General features: G+C 33.6%; 1 protein-coding gene and 1 pseudogene across 3 annotated transcripts in view; both read right to left on the reverse strand.

The window, feature by feature from the left end:
* The window catches only part of LOC125821735 (MAP3K epsilon protein kinase 1-like), a 602763-nt gene that overhangs the window by 279394 nt on the left and 307475 nt on the right, over positions 1 to 15894 (reverse strand). The gene's annotated exons all lie outside the window — the stretch shown is intronic.
* On the reverse strand, positions 5580 to 6826 carry LOC125821745 (lignin-forming anionic peroxidase-like; annotated as a pseudogene).

The raw sequence follows: 15894 nt of genomic DNA on the forward strand, positions 1-15894 counted from the left end.
ATGAGTATAATAATTCGAGGTCTAATTCAAACAAAACCCTTCCTAGAAGGTGGCTGTGTAGATTAGATTTTTTAATACTCTACTAATATTTTTTAACTCAACTTGTACTATTTAATTAATATTAATAAAAGTATAGGCTATTCGCCTTAATTTTTTTTTTATTTAATTTTTTTTTATTATTGTCTTCAAAAGTTCAAATTTTACTTTTAATGTGTGAAATTTAAACTTTTATAGTTTTAAAGTTTTAAAGTTTCAAACTTTTAAAGTGTGAAATTTAAACTTTTATAGTTTTATAGTTTTAAAGTTTGAATTTAAATTTTCAAACTTTTAAAATTCAAAGTGTGAAATTTAAACTTTTATAGTTTTATAGTTTTAAAGTTTGAAATTTAAATTTAAATTTTCAAACTTTTAAAGTGTGAAATTTAAACTTTTTATAGTTTTAAAGTTTGAACTTTGAATTTAAATTTTCAAACTTTTAAAGGATGAAATTTAAACTTTTATAGTTTTAAAGTTTGAATTTAAATTTTCAAACTTTTATAGTTTTATAGTTTTAAAGTTTGAATTTAAATTTTCAAAGTTTTAAATTGTGAAATTTAAACTTTTATACTTTTAAAGTTTGAAAGTTTGTATTTAAAACTTTAAAAGTATAAATTTTTTTGTGTAATGTTCCTAATTTTTTTAATTTTAATAATTTTTTTTAATTATAACAGTTGGGACCCGATTTCCGGTCCGGTCCGGTACTGGTCCGTTACCGGTTCGGGAAGGGTACACTGATTTTTTTCCAGAATTACCGGTTCCGGTCCATCCCGGTTCCGGTCCCGTTGCCAGCCATATATATATATATATATATTGAATTATTCTTTAATTTTGGTTCTAGTTGGCCGACTTTGAAAGGCTTTAGGGAATTAGATTCTTGAACTTTCAGTATTATTGTAAATAATAAATATAACTTTTACAAAAAGAAATTGAGAGAAAAAGAAAAAAAAAAAGCAACTAAGGGGAATATAACTATTTATGGGCAACATATAACAAAGACTTTTGATAGGGTCAAAATTTTTAAAGTAAGAAGTGCTTATTTTAATAAATCGAAGTGCTTAACCTAATTTTTAAGAATAAATATGTGTTTTTGAGTAGTAGTGATTTTTATTCAGAAGCTAAATTAAAAGAAACCAATCTGAGAAACATTTTTGAATTCTTGATCAAATACAAATTATTTTTCTAATCTCTACAAAAAATACTTTTAAAATTGATTAGCCAATTAAATACAAATTGTTATTATTTAGTGCTTTTAAAGCAACTACTTATGTTTGCATGAGATTAGGCTATAAATAGGGGTGTACATGATTGGGTTGGTTCGAGTTTTTTAAATATCAAATCAAATCATTTGTGTCAGATTTTTAAATCTATAAACCAAACCAAACCAATTAAACTCGGGTTTTTCAACCTTTGGTTTTTTCGGATTTTTTTGGTTTTTTCGAATTTTTCCGATAAAGTATTCATACAAACATATAATTTACTTTTACTTCAAATATTTCTTTAGTCCTATCAAAATACAACTATCTAAGGTGTTTCTTAAGAAAATAACACAAAATATGATATGAGTAATGACACTAAAATATCCAACAAAAAAATAATAATAATGAAATCGCGTAAAACAAATATTGCAAATTAACAGGTCATAATGAAAATGATCATAATTTAAAAGTACTAAATCATGCTAAAATAAGTTTAATAGGTATTAGTTACATGACTAAATATTAAAGGAAATTAAAATTAGATTATGCATTTGAATTGTCTAAACCAATGTAAAATCAAAGAACAAATATTCAATATTATTGTCATTCTTGGTGTTGAATTGATTTTCTTTTTGCATTCGTATTAATTTGATTTTGATTTAAGCTTTATTATAATTACCAACATCTGTGGACTATAATTTTTATTGAACCATTCGGAATTCTAAGTTTCAAACTTGAAATAATATATTAAAAGATAAATACTATGAAAAAGTATAAGAAATATTTAAAAATTATATCAAAATAAATATTTTTATGTATAAAATAAAATTTTAAAATTATATATATAATGTCGGGTTGGTTGGTCTCGGGTTGGCTTTTTTTAGTTAAAACCAAATCAACCCAAATATAGTCAGGTTTTTTTTTCAATACCAAACCAAGTCAAACCAAACTCTAGTCGGGTTTTATTCTCGGTTTGACTCAATTTGCGATTTGATTCGGTTTTTGGTTCAATTTTGTACACCCCTAGCTATAAATATCACACCTACATGAAGCGTGCGGTTTCTCTCCAAATCCCATTATCACGGTTTGTGCATCAAACTTATACCTTTTTCACTTATAATAATAATTACTTATTTTAAATAAATAGCCTATGTTCACTTTTACTTTTACATGACTTTGCACTATTTTAAGAAATAATAAAGGAATTGCATATTTTATCGTTAATATTCATATCAATTGGTATATTTTTATTTTTTTCTTAACATGAGTAAAAATAAATGGAGAAAACAATTACTAATCGAATTTTAGGATAAAAGAAGAAAGTCAAAGGATAAATTTTAGTGTCAAAGGTCAGTTATCAACGCTCAATAAAATTAGAAATTTCATTTAGGAAAAGTATTAGTTTCCAGCTAGCAAAATACAGTTTATATTCCGAAAGTGATAAGTCATTTTGGGTGTGTTCGGCACAAATCATACTCGGCAATTAAAGCATGAAGGAATAGAGTTTTTTTTTTTTTTTTTTTAAATTTGGTTTTCCATTCGGTGTTCGGAGCCCATATTGGAGCTCCGGCTAAATTCAAATCGCGCTCTGCAGGGTTCATTCGAGGGTGGCAATTTTATTTTTTTGGTTTAGTTTCCCACCTGGTGTCCGGAGTCCATATTGGAGCTCCGACTAATTTCGGATCGCGCTTTGCAGGATCCATTCGGGGGTGTCACTCCATGATTTTTTCGATACCCAGGACTCGAATCCAAGACCTCTGATTAAGGGTGAAACACTCCCACCAGTGTACCACAACCTATAATGGTAAGGAAAAGAGTTGAGAAAGGCAAAATCTCTCTTTTCAAAAGAAAGCAATCCATCAAAAAGATTACAATAGAAAACTCTTCAGCATAAATGCTTTTCTTATTTGGGCAATGCAAGATAAATCATATTATAAATGATTGAATTTTCAAATGTGAAAAAATATATATGAGGTGCTCGAAAATATATGCAAGGAGTTGAATAAGAGGACCATTATGATTATAGCCTAAAGATAGGCAAAAATAATTTATTTGATATTTATGGATATACTAGATATGGATCCCGTAGCACGGATTAAATATATATTACTCTTTATGTTTTAATTTATTTGTGTGATATATGTGGAATTTGAAATTAACCAATTGCTTAACATGTTTTTATATATTAGAGTCAACCAATTTATTTTTTATAAAGAGATTTTAAGTTGATAATTATTGTGATTTATAATATTTTTTTACGTAATTTTCACTTAATATATATTACTCCTTTTGTATTGATTTATGTGATACAAATGAAATTTCAAAAGTCAATCAATTATTTTATAAATTCTTTTTGATATTTAACTTATTTATTATTGTGATTTACAATATATTTTATGTATTATATATAATATATTTCTCTCTTTATCCCGATTTATGTGGTATAGATGAAATTTTGAGAGCTAACGAAATCTTTTTATATATTTTCAAATATTTCGAAGCTATTAATTATTATGATTTATAATTCTTTTTAAATATTTTTTTAATATATATAAAATGATAAAGACAAAATTTCAAAAAAAAAAAGAAAACTTTAAATTATCAAACTACCCCTAGCTACAAGCAGGCATGTTGACGAAATGTTGCCTGCTTATAGCCTCTTGTATATAGTAAATAATATGACATGTTACAAAGGGATCCTTTTGTTTTGGTAGGTTTATCCGGTCTATTTCTCATTCCTTTACGCCTATATTGCTTTAGGGACGTTGGTTCACAATATTTTTCATGGAAATGGAAAATGGTCTATAATTTTTTTTCATTTTAATTGATTCAATTGTTTTGAAAAATACTATTAGGATCGAAAAATAATCAAGTGTCATGCAAAAGTTAGCAAAATAAATTTCAAAAGGCCATGAGTAAGCAGATAAACGAGAAATATATCAAAAGACACAGATTTAACGTGATTTGGTCAATTGACCTACATCCACAAAGGAGATGAGCAATCCACTATATAAATATAAGAGTATAAAATATGGAGAAAAATAACCTCAACTAATTCACTCGGAATACAAGGAGGTTTACACAAGTGATAACATATCACTTGCGTCCCACAAATTCACCCCCTTAACCAAAACTCTCAAAGCCCCTAGGATTATATTGTGAATGATGATTAAGTTAGAAGGAACAAACTTCTATTTATAGCGTCCTAAACTTTTTCTTACAAGAAAAAGGACTAGCCAATCCTAAACATTTTTCTAAAAAGAAAATTTATTTATGGTAAGAAACTCAGGGCAATTAATATATACCCAACAAACATTTCATTTTAGAAACAAAAAATTCTTTAAAATAAGAGAAAATGACTTTTTCAATAGAAATATGAAAAATAAATTTCACAGCTGACATTTAATATTGATTGGGTCGTCTTCCTCATCCTCCAATATACATCATCTTCACCTGACCCATAGCTCTTGTCACTACCACCCACAACCCACACCTCTACCATCACCACCACCTCCTATAATATTTATATAGATTATGTTATATACAAATATTACTTTAAAATAATATTTTCTTACCAATATATTGAACACAAAAATATTAATAAAAAATCTACTTATTTTTCTGGAATTCTCTTTCCTAGCAAAATATTTGCCTTCGTATCGAACACACCCATTAGTTAATTATATATTTTCAAGTGCATGTACGTGCATGTTGTGCTTAGACGTCTTTTTCAATTTAAAACTCCAAATTCCACTTTTTATCATTTTTGCGTGAATCTAGCCTATTAAAAGGAAAAAAATAAAAAATATTTTTAAACTTGTAATTTGATTAATAAATACTGTTTACAGTATGAAGATTTAAAATAGTATAAAGCATTACGAGTATATGATGAAAATAGAAATTTATTATATATACATAAAAATAATCTATATCATATATATATATATATATATATATATATATATATATATATATATATATACGATGTAATTTTTCTATAAAGGAATTCATCCGTGCCTTAGGTCCGCCAATCAATCCAACCACCACTTTACCATATCCGATCACAATCCCTTTTGCTTATTAGTTTATGAATAAATATTGTTTAATAGAAAAATAATACATGATTTGAGCTAAAGCTATTTAGTTATGGCGAGTCGATAACTCCAAACCTGAGGCTCATAATGGAACTAAGTAATATATTATGCACTGGTAAAGCATTGGTTATATAGAACTTAAAGCAAAACGAAGAGTTTATTTCAAATTTTTTTTTAAAAACATTACAAGAGGAAATAATCAAATGAATGAATATAAGGAAAAAATTACAAGTAATAGGCTTTTGAAAAATCAATTTATAGCTCCACAAACAGTTCTTATGATCCCATTTTGACCAGTTAAGGGACTGATATCTCCCATTTTAATCATGGCTACAGCAAAGTCAGAGGCAAATGCTCGAGGGCTATTGCTATATTCTAAAACAATATCATTGGTAGATCCTCCACTCAAAAGGACTTGACCTGATTGAAGAAGACCTTTTCTTTGCCTCAAGTTCTTGAAGTAGTTGTTATCCAATTGATTAGGTGTTACCAAATCAAGTGGAGCTAGGTTTCCATTTTGATCTTCTTGAGGACACTAACGTCTTCTGGTGCTAGCAAATCCAACATCGATGTCTGTTCCATTGCTATAAATTCTATCACGGAAAAGGAAGCATTGTGCTTGTCCAATTGAATGTGCTCCTAGAATTGGAAAATTTAAAAAGTTAGAAATATGTACAAATTAAATCTATGATCGATAAGATTCTTATGTCTTCAATAATTAGGTGAAGTTTTACCTGATAAAGAAACCATATCCCTTGTGGTAAGGCCTTTGTTGGCAAAGCCAGAAATAAGCCTACTAAGAGAATCGAAAGGACCGGGAAGATCAATTTCTGCAAGAGTATGACTTGCAGTGGTTGAGTCTCTTCTTCCAAGTTTCACTGTCCATGATGGACCACCAACCTATTTGTTATTAACGTAACATTGGTTAGAATAAAAAAGCTTCTTCTTTTATAGTGTGAAAAAGTGAAATTGCACTTACGAGAGTTGATGCATCCCTAGCAGCAACTGCAAGTATGTCAGCACATGATACAACTCCTGGACATGTTTTCTCAACCTCTCTTTTTGCATCTTCTATAATACCAAACCCTCTAACTGATCCAAGATTTGGCAGCGCAGTCTTCTCGCTGACTATCGTTGGAGTTTCATCAAGCAAGAGAGAAGCATCACAACCCTATACAGTTATTAGAACAAATTAGAATGTCGGCAAAGAAATAATCAACTTGAAGTACGTACGTACATACGTACATACTAGAGATATCGAGAAACATAAATCGTCTATCCAACCTAAACAAAGCAATCATGGAAATGAATACGAATGAGGGATGCAGCCATGCGACGTTCACTTGAAACTGCTTGTCTTATGCTTGTACGAATCGTTGTGAGAGCAGTAGGGCAAGTGCGGTCGTAGAATGTAGAAGAAAGTTGTGCATGGCATTGCATGCTAGAGAGTAAGAGAAGAGAAAATATAGCAACAAAAAAGTTGTTTGAAATACTCATTTTGAAAATGCAAAAGTATGATATGAAGAATTATGGATCTTTGTGATGTGTTGAGGGAATGTGGCACTCAAATGTTTATAGGCATAAAAACACGTTATTTTAAAGCTTTTTGGTCACTATTGGCTGCCAATTGTCTTCCGCGTTATTGCTTTGCTTTTGTCTTTGTCCTAGTTTGACTTTTTCTAATATAATAATTGGAGGGATAAAGCCACGGGATATTTAATAAATTTTGACCAAAGAAAAAAAGATTATATATATCTGCAATAATCAAATGAAATAAAATGTAACTAATATTTTGCTCAATATTTCTTGATCTATCTTTTAAATGAAAACCAACAAATCAATAATGTCTTATTAGTAGATTCGGTCAGACTTTTGGGAGGAGTTTTAAATTTTAAATATAAGTCTGTCTTATGAGATCGAATTGTAGGTAAAGTATTTTTTTTCTGGTTTGCACTATTAACATGATATTTTTTCATATTATCAGGTCATTTAATGAATATCTATCATTAATCTTTCTTAAAATGTTCAATTTTAAAAAACAAGAGCTAAAATAGATAAATATAAATATGACTTGATAGGGTAATTTTAATTTTATAATTTACAAGATATACAATTAATAATAGAGTTTTTTTTTAGGATTAACGGGAATGTCAAATGATAAACTGAAATCTTTGAATAAGTGTTGAGAGAGGATAAATTGAAATGTGAAATGTCAAATGTCAAAATATTTTTGTAAAAAGTGTATTCATTTTTCAGCTAGCAAAGTAAATCTATTCTAAAAGTGATATGCATATGCCATGTACGTGCATCCGTACATCTGTGTTTGAATATTAAATTTTGAATCGCTTTAGTTCATTGAACGTTTATTAAAAATAAGGAAAAAAGTCTGATATATCTTTTAATTTTGTCATCTGGAGCTTATATATTCTTCGTTATGAAAGTGACTCATATATACTCTTATCATTATGTCACGACCCAATCCACCGGGCCGTGCGAGCACCTACTCTAACACCTAAGTAGGAGAACCCTCGATTCCCAATAATTAAAAATCGTGCAAAAAATTAAGAAAACTGATGAATAAAAGAAATTCATGTAAAGTTTTTATAGAACAAGAATTTTTAACGACTCAAAGTTAAGACTTGTAAAGTAACTAACACTCCCAGAGATCTAGTCTAAACAAGTACAAGAGCTACTAAGAGTACAAAGTAAAAACATAAAAACGAAAAGACACAACTCCAACCATGCGCAAGGAAAAATAGAAGCTGCTGGAGAATTGCCTTTGTCTTAACCTACGAGACATCGCTGATCCTACAACCAGACTATGCCCAACAAAAGGAATAGTAAGAGTAGTATCAGTACAACGACACGTACTGGTAGACATCATTGGTCAACCCGATACCCACCACATAATATAAGAAAATCGACCAGCAAAAAACAAGCAATAAGATCTTTCGTTCCTCCACCTTCACCATTCTCGAATACTTTTAACACACTATTACACTTGACTCTAACCCCTTACTCGCTCCGTTCTTGATCATACTTAATCGTTTTATCCCTTAAAAGAAATCCCAAGAATAACTACTACCACCCCGGTCAACACTCACTGTAACACTCCGTAACTAGAAGAAGTTAAAAATTGAAAATAGTCATTTTTGGAAAGAATATAAAAATCTGGAAAATTTGTTAAGTATGTTAAGTTGGGTTTTTGGTCAGTTTTAAACGACCATAATTCCTAGCTCAGGATGAGTTTGGTGTGTTTCCAAAAATTCGTAGGAAAGATCTTGGAATAATCTTTCCAACGCCGCTAAGTTTGCATGATTCCGAATTCGTATGAGTGAGATATGCCCATTTGAAGTTGGGTTGTTCAAATAAGGAAAGTCTAAACCAAATTTTACAAGGGCATTATGGTCTTTTTCATACCCCATGACTTAATTTTGTTTTTGGTAATTAATCAGGGTATAAACTGATAGGATTGATGATCTTTTCGATCAGCTTCAGGGTGCTACTTGTTTCTCTATGATAGACCTCGGATCAGGCTACCATTAGTTAAGAGTGAGGGAATGTGATATTCCAAAGACAACATTCAGGAGCCGTTATGGTCATTATGAGCTTCCGGTTATGTCCTTTGATTTGACCAATGCGCCTGCGACATTCATGGATCATATGAATAGAGTATTCAAGCCTTATTTAGATATGTTTGTTATCGTGTTCATTGATGACATACTAATTTATTCAAGGAATGAGGAAGATCATGCTAGCCATCTCAGAATAGTTCTCCAGACTCTAAAAGATAGGGAGTTGCATGCTAAGTTCTCTAAGTGTGAGTTTTGTCTTGAGTCTGTGGCATTCTTAGGCAACATTGTGTCTGGAGAGGGAATTAAAGTTGATACTCAGAAAATAGAGGCAGAGCAAAATTGGCCTAGACCCACATCTCCAATTGATATTAGGAGTTTCTTGGGTTTGGCTGGCTGTTATAGAAGGTTATAGAGGGGTTCTCGTCTATTTCATCCCCTTTGACCAAATTAACTCAGAAAACAATGAAATTTCAATGGTCTGAAGCTTATGAGAAAAGCTTTCAGGAATTGAAAAAGAGGTTGACTACTGCCCCAGTGTTAACCTTATCAGAGGTACGCAAGGCTTTGTTGTTTATTGTGATGCGTCGAGAGTTGGTTTGGGTTGTGTGTTAATGCAGAATGGCAAAGTTATAACTTATGCCTCCAGACAGTTGAAGGTTAATGAGAAGAACTACCCAACCCATGATCTAGAGTTTGTGGCCGTGGTATTTGCTTTGATAATATGGCGCCATTATCTTTATTGTGTTCATATGGATGTGTTCACCAATCACAAGAGCCTTCAGTAAGTGTTTACTCATATAGAGCTTAATCTCAAACAAGGAGGTGATTAGAATTACTCAAGGATTATGACATGAGTATTCTTTATCACCCAAGTAAGGCTAATGTTGTTGAGGATGCCTTGAGCAGGTTGTCTATGGGTAGTACCGCCCATTTTGAGGAAGATAAGAAAGAACTAGCAAAGAACGTGCATAGACTTACACGCCTGGGAGTTCGCCTAATGGATTCCACAGAGGGAGGAGTAGTGGTGATGAATGGGGCTGAATCATTATTAGTGTCAGAAGTAAAAGAGAAGCAAGACCAAGACCCAATTTTGCTTGAATTGAAGGTAAATGTTCATAAGAAAAAAGTAATGGCTTTTGAATAAGGGGAAAATGGTGTATTGAGGTATCAAGGTAGATTGTGTGTATCAAGGGTGGATGAACTCCAAGAGAAGATCATGGAGAAAGCTCATAGCACCAGATATTCCATTCATTCGGGTTCCACAAAGATGTATCGCGACTTGAGAAAAGTCTATTGGTGGAGTAGTATGAAGAAGGGTATTGCATAATTTGTTGCTAAGTGTCCGAATTGCCAACAAGTTAAAGTAGAGCATCAAAGGCCTAGTGATTTGGCTCAAAATATAGAAATTTCGGAATGAAAGTGGGAGATGATCAATTTGGACTTCATCACAGGTTTACCAAGGTCTCGTAGGCAGCATGATTCTATTTGGGTAATTATTGATAGAATGACAAAATTAACTCACTTTTTTCTGATAAAGATTACCCATTTAGCAGAAGATTACGCTAAGTTGTATATTCAAGAGGTGGTCAGACTCCATGGGATTCCGGTCTTCATTATTTCAGACAGATGTGTACATTTACTGCACAGTTTTAGAAGTCATTCCAAAAAGGCTTGGGTTCAAAGGTGAACTTAAGTTCTGTTTTTCATCCTCAGAAAGACGGGCAAGCAGAGCGCACTTTTCAGACCTTAGAGGATATGTTGAGGGCATGCGTGATCGATTTCAAGGATAATTGGGATGATCACCTACCTCTCACCGAGTTCGCTTACAACAATAGTTACCACTCTAGTATCCAGATGGCTCCTTATGAAGCTCTTTATGGGAGAAGATGCAGATCTCCTATTGGATGGTTTGAAGTTGGTGAAGCTAGGTTGATAGGACCAGACTTAGTTCATCAACCTATGGAGAAGGTGAAAGTTATTCAAGAAAGGTTGAAAACAACACAGAGTCGTCAGAAATCATACACTGATGTTATGAAAAAAGAGCTAGAATTTGAAGTAGATGATTGGGTCTACTTGAAAGTTTCACCCATGAAGGGTGTTATGAGATTTGGTAAGAAGGGGAAGCTTTGTCCCCGATATATTGGCCCTTACAGACTATCCAAAATGGTTGGTAATGTAGCTTATGAGTTGGAGCTATCACAAGAATTAGCAGTAGTTCATCCTGTATTTCATATTTCCATGTTAAAGAAGTGCATAAGAGATCCTTCATTGATCATACCAACGGAAGATATTGGGATCAAAGATAGCTTATCTTATGAAGAGATTCCAGTCCATATTCTAGATCGCCAAGTTCGAAAGTTGAGGACTAAGGAAGTAGCATCAGTCAAAGTCCTTTGGAGGAACCATTTTGTTGCGGAAGCTACTTATGAAGCTGAAAAGGATATGAAGAAGATATATCCACATCTTTTCGAATCCAGAGAAGTTCCAAATTAAGGTACTAATCCTTTTTCTTGGCATTTTATTTATAAGTTGGCATGTTGTAATTGCATTGTGCTTGTTGGGTGTTTGAATTGTATGTTTGATGTTACGCCCTTAGCCTACTAAGAGTAAGCTCATTCATGGACGAATGTTTCCAAGGGGGAGATATTGTAACACCCCATAACTAGAAAGAACTAGAAAGAAGTTAAAAATTGGAAATAGTCATTTTTGGAAAGAATATAAAACTCTGGAAAATTTGTTAGGTATGTTAAGTTGGGTTTTTAGTCAAGTTCAAATGACCATAACTCGTAGCTCAGGATGGGTTCGGTGTGTTTCCAGATATCATAGGAAAGATCTTGGAATAATCTTTCCAACACTGCTAAGTTTGCGCGATTCCGAGTTCGTATGAGTGAGATATGCCCATTTGAAGTTGGGATGTTCAAATAAGGAAAGTCTAACCCGAATTTTAGAAGGGCATTATAGTCTTTTCCATACCCAATGACTTAATTTCGTTTTTGGTAATTAATTGGGGTCTAAACTGATAGGATTCAGTTTATGCTTTTACGATATTGAGTTAGGGTTTTAGAGAAGAGAAAAGAGGAGAAGGAGCAAGAATCGTCAAGTTCTTCAAGAATACCTTGTGGATTTCGTCAAGGGGTGATCCCTACGAGGTATGTGAGTTCACACAACATTGGGTTCGTTCACCCATACGCCATACATGTTTATTTCAGTATGATTTTCGTCCTAAAATATTGAGACTTTGATGTTCTTGAGTTGTATTCTTGAATTGCTTTCGTTCTTGAATTTGGGATGAGATTGAGGAGTTCTTGAGTGTTTAAGGTCGATTGTTAGAGTTATTTTGAGTTATATTCTTTTGTACATGTGCTGGGTATCTGAATTTAAAGAGTAATTGAGAAAAATAATCAAATTTAGGTGATTTGGGGTTAGAAAATGAAGAAGGAACAAGTCGGGCAAATCTGGGTACCAGGTCTGCGTCGCGGACTTGTTCCTCAGGATTGACGAATTTTCTCCACGTCGCAGAGTGGTCACGGACCGTTCTGCCTCAAAAATTATTTCGCGACCAAATAATTAAATGCATCTCCGCGTCGCTGACATGCTTCCAGACAATAATTTCTTGATATTTTCTCATGTTTAACTATCTAAAAACACTCTTAAACATCATGAGATCTTTCCTATAACAAATCACAATCCTTGAATCCATAATTCAATTCAAGGATCAGTTAAGAGTCAAGTCAAGAGAAGTTAAGAGCCAAGTCGAAAGAAGTTCATAGAGTCTTCCAAAAGTCTTTTACAAATGTTTTAACCTTATTTTAAGACTTGAGTTTTGAGTTGAGTAAAGAGTAAAGTTTGAATTTCATTTCTTTAAAAGAGTATATCGGGACTATGTATTCCCAAAGAGTAAAATGTTTTCACATTTAAAGAAGAAAGGAAACCTTGATTTCCTAATAGCCTTTGAGCTAGTTTTTAGTTAAAGAGTAAATGTTTTCACAATTAAGCAAGAGAGGAAACTTTGATTTCCAAGAGAAGCCTTTGAGCTAAGTTTTGAACAATTATCTCAAACCACAGAAAGAAGTATGTTTTTTAAACACAAGAGCTAGTATCATATTTCGGGAGTTGTATTGAGCACCGATATGGGGGAGAGTTCAGACAACTCCCAACACCCATAAACCATGTAGCCACCATGGGTAGAAGAGGGTCATACTTTTTAGATGATTCCTTAGTGCTTTTTAGCATAGACTAGTGGATCCACTTAGTAGTTAGATTTTATACCCTCGGCAAGGTATAGGACGGCCTAGGAAGCGTGAGGCAAAACATTGTATCATCACAATAGCTCTTACGTGATGGTTGTCGGTTAGAGAAACTCCCACAGAAGTATTTGTATTCTTATATACACAGTTTGTACGTATTTTTATATACATTTCAGAGTTATATTGTATCTTTGTATACACACAGAGTATTATTGTATTTCTAAATACACAGAGTTGACATCCATGTTTTAAAAGTTTTTCTTTATATTGCATTTACATTACTGTTTTATATTAAAATGAGTTCAGTTGAGTTGAGTTGAGTCAGGTAAGTTCTTCAGTTCATTTCAAGCTTATGTCTTGTTTTAGAATTTCCCTCACATACTCATACATTCAATGTACTGATTCCATTTGGCCTACATATGATGCAGATACAGGTAACCAGGATCAACATTCAACGCATTGTTGATTCTAGTTGAGCTCCAGACTTGTTGGTGAGCCTCCTTGCTTCCGGAGGATTCCTTTTTATTGCTTCAGTATTAGTTAGTTCATTAGGATGTCGTGGGTCTTGTCCCGACATCCATCTCAATTGTTTTAAAGGCTTCATAGACAGTCCGATGTTAGTTCATTCGTCATTATCTTGTTATTGGCTTATGTTCAGATTTGAGTTGCCACTTTGGCTAAGTTAAATGTTTATTTCTGAAACATTATGACTTTAGTTTTGAGACTATTGAGTTCTCTTCTTAATGCTTAAAAGTCTTCCGCTGAGTAAGTAAGTCAGGCCAAGGGTTCGCTTGGGGCCAGCAATAGTTCTCGAGTTCCAGTCCCGCCCAGGGTGTAGGCTCGGGGGGTGACACTCACGACACATCCTTACTCATTCCACCAAACTAATGCCCACACTTGGCTTCATACTTCACCCTATCAAGGCTTATAACGGCCTCCATACTAATCCCTTCCTAGGGAAAACCCAGTCATTAATACTACCACCAAACACCACCCCAATCCTCAGCAATAATACCCATGACCACATTCTGAATAACAATATAGCACCGGGACCCTTAGTTTTCTCCTTACCATACTACAACCCGATTGGGACTCTACTATTCACAATTCATTACACAACCAGATCTCTCCAAATAACTTACAACATCGCAATCCCCACATATAAGAACATAATGTACAATCCACCAATCATTTCAGGAAACATGCCCAATTTCACATTATCAATAGTACGAGCAATTACACATATATGACAATCAATGGTCCTCTCATGGAACTCATACCTAAAATGTTAGTGTACTGGTACGTGGTACTCGATCCAAGTTAGTGTGCCAAAACTGACATCCGATCCCATATATGCGCTGGACCGTGCCACCCCGAAAAAAGTTAGTGTGTGGGAATGTAACACCCGATCCATTCAATAAGCCACAATCACAATCACAATCACAATGTACATTCTCATAATCATACAATCCAGTCATGATTCATGGAATACATTATTTAATCATCCTCATTTACGATTAGAGTGATCAATAATGCAACTTTCGCATACATACCTGCATTATAATGAAGCAATTACAAATATATATCACACCAACATGAAATCACAACCATTACCTACCCCTAATTCATCGACTAAGGCTTCCTCCTACGGTTTACATCTGATTTAACACCTAGGGTACAAGTACAAACATCTCTTTAGTGCACGGAAGCCTATACATGAATTCTACCGTTAAAATTCAATATACCACACAATAAACAACAAATTTGAAACTACTTAATTAATTAAACCTAGCCTACCTGGGTGCCAAGTAGCTCCACGAAATTATGGCTTCGATTTTTGTTTTCGGACATTGTGACACTGGATTTGACCAAGAATTCGCAAGCTATCGACCTCCTTATGCTAGAAATCTCCTTCATATTCCTTCCCAAGCTTAGAGTAGCTTTTTGAGGGTTTCTAGGGTAATTCTCGCCTATTTTTAGTGTTTTGGGAAAAGGGAGAAAATAAGGTTTCACGTTATTTAAGTTATGTCCCGTCCATCCCTCTCTAGCGCGATCTCTACCGCTCTGGTGCCTCCGCCCTAGTGGCAACTGGCCCGCTGTGGCGGGATGGTGGACCCAGTTTTCCCTTGACATTTTCCTTTCATAAATAACGACGGTTTGGGTCGTTACAATATATACCAATTTACCCCTCGTTCGTCCCCAAACAACTAGAGAAGGGATAACCACGAGTTCCTTTCGGAGTATATCCCAACTAGCAGATCGAACCACTACGGAAACATGGAGGATGGAGATTTTTCAAATCTTAAGCCCGAAAGGGTCCTATACTCAAAGGCACCGATTAGGGGAAAGAGGCAACACGCGGAGAAACACAAATGCGTCCAACTTACACAACCTAACCCCGCCAAAGAGGCAGCCCTTCCGTTGAGGCAGGGCCGCTCTGGCCACGGATCTCCCGCTGTAGCAGGATATCGAAGGCAGTAAAGGGGGAAAAGAAGATCATATCTTCATTTCTCCCTAAACTCACCCCCAAACTCAAATACACTCTCAATCACTTTGCTCCAGACGTCAAAATCAAGGTAAATTTCTTGTTACTTATGCTCTTTACTTCAATACTTACTTAACTACGATTGCATGACAACTAACTGATTGAATTAGGACGGTTTTTGGGTAGTTATTCAAAAATGAACTTAGGTTGGTAGTTTGATAGATAAACGTAGCATGGATACTTCCCTTATGTCCCTAA

Source organism: Solanum verrucosum, unplaced genomic scaffold (assembly GCF_900185275.1).
Source record: "Solanum verrucosum unplaced genomic scaffold, falcon-dt-bn FXZP01000210.1, whole genome shotgun sequence".
NCBI lineage: Eukaryota > Viridiplantae > Streptophyta > Magnoliopsida > Solanales > Solanaceae > Solanum > Solanum verrucosum.